Here is a 2,222-nt window from a genome sequence, read left to right as displayed (position 1 = left end):
GGGGTTTCAAAAAACATCCCCACAACCTCCGAAGTTCAAGTGTACAAAAACATTAATAATATACCTAGTATAGTCTCATAAGTCAGGCCAGGAGAAGGTGATGTGTAAGCAACCTTACCCTATCTCACAGAAAAGTTGTTTTCGATTAAACCTCAGCTAAAGTAAGTCATACAAAAAAATGTATGAAAAGGAAATACAATAATAAAGAAGTCATGCTGAAAGTAATGGAAAAAGAGATAGCATTAACAATAAACAATACGATAACCTAAAAGGAAATAACAAGTAATAATTAAATGGATCATGTAAAAAACTAGACAATGCTCGACTACCTACTAATCTTCTATTCGAACCTTTGACCTATATATCCTCCTATCTAGGGTCGTCTCCTCGGTAAGCTACAAGACTGCCATGTCTAGTCTAATTATCTCTTTGCAATACTTTTTCAGCCCACCTCTACCTCTCCTCAGATCAACCATAGTCAACCTCTCACACTTGCTCATTTGAGCATCTGTACAACTCTTCTTCACATGTCTGAACCATCTCAACCTTCTCTTCCCTCATCTTGTTCACCGTGGAGGCCACTATCACCAAATCACAAATATATTCAATCCTAATTATATTATTTTAATATGCTCACACATATATCTCAACGTCCTCATTTTCATTACTTTCATCTTTTGAATGTGCGAGCTATTGATTGGCCCAAACTTCATCTGATACAACAGAGTTGGTCTAACAACCGCTCTATAAACCATACCATTAAATCTTGGTGGTACATTATTATCGTAGAAAACATAGAATCTGAGTTTTCATTTCATCCCCCCCACTCCAATATGATATGTAACATCATTGTCAATCTCCCCATTTTTTTTTTTGAAATATTGACCTAAGATAAATGAAACTCACTCTCTTGGGATGAACTGTGTATCAATCCTCACTTCAATATCTGCTTCATGCATTATGTTTTGAACTTGCTACTCGTGTTCTTTGTCTTGGGTCTGTTTGGATTAGCTTTTGACTTTTGACTTATAAGTCAAAAATCATAAGTTAAAAATTTAAAGTTATGACTTTTTGATTATTTTTACCATATTAGCTTAAAACCAAGTACTTATAAGCACTTTGTAAATTTACCCAAACACTTTAAAAGTGCATAAAAGTTTATTTTAGCATAAAAACACTTAAAATAAGTCAATCCAAACAACTTATGTTCAACTTGAACCCTTTAGACTCTAGGGTCTTTTTTCAAACCTCCAACCTATCGTTAACTTTGTCGCATATCTCATCGGCCTTTCCCAAATGTCATACACCATCGCACTTTCCTTAGAATATGTTGTGTTAATTCATCCATCACCAAGACTAATAAAAATGACCTAAAAGTCGATCTTCGGTGCAACCCCATCACGACTTCAAAGTGTTTTGGGTCTCTTCCCACTATAATTACTCGGATCTTAAAACTCTATCATACATGTCCACACATGTCCCTAATCGCCCCTATTGTATGCTAGGCGTACACCTCAATTGATATGCCTTATATTTTAGTTTGTTTAAAAAGTCATTTCATTTAATAACAAATTCACTCACCTTCTAAAATTTTGTGCCCTATTAAATTAAAATATAAAATAAAAGAGGGATAAAACTGCACACATGAAAGCAATCAAATATGTACTCCATGACATGTACAATTCAAAGAAAACAAACAACAGCAACCTAACCCATAAAACTGTGTACCCTTTAAGGATTATAGTAGCAACACAATTGAAAAATTAGCCAAACAAATAAAATTGCGTACCCATTAAAAATTCTATCAGCAAAACGAAGCTCCATTGTGGCCGTACTTCTCTCCTATCGATATGGCTGATTTGAGTGTCAATTTTGTCAGCTTAATGAGAGCCTATTTTGTTTTTGTGGGAAAATAAAAAGGAAAAAGAAAAGCTCTTTGAGCTGAGTAGTGGCATTGTATTCTCTGTGGCTAAACACTTGTCTCCATTCTTACCCATTTCGATTTTCAATATCCACTTTCCCAAAGTCACTTTACCATCCCTTTAAATTTATGTGATATAAAAATAAATAAATTAAAGTTGATTTTAGATTATTATTTATGCTAACTATTGCATCTTAGAATACTTTTTATGTTTTTAAAAAAAAAATCATATACTTATATTATTTTTATATCCCAATTTATGTAGCACAAATAAAATTTCTTGAGTTAACTAAATTTTTTA

General features: G+C 33.1%; 1 long non-coding RNA gene across 1 annotated transcript in view; it reads right to left on the bottom strand.

The window, feature by feature from the left end:
- Positions 1-2,009, bottom strand: part of LOC102602981 (uncharacterized) — a 29,200-nt gene extending 27,191 nt beyond the window's left edge. The window contains exon 1 of the long non-coding RNA XR_366593.2: positions 1,790-2,009. This is a non-coding gene — a long non-coding RNA (uncharacterized lncRNA). The remainder of the gene's footprint in view (positions 1-1,789) is intronic.
- Between the last annotated feature and the right edge of the window lie 213 nt (positions 2,010-2,222).

Source organism: Solanum tuberosum, unplaced genomic scaffold (assembly GCF_000226075.1).
Source record: "Solanum tuberosum cultivar DM 1-3 516 R44 unplaced genomic scaffold, SolTub_3.0 scf00007, whole genome shotgun sequence".
Lineage (NCBI taxonomy): Eukaryota > Viridiplantae > Streptophyta > Magnoliopsida > Solanales > Solanaceae > Solanum > Solanum tuberosum.
This window is presented reverse-complemented; position numbering and strand designations above follow the sequence as displayed.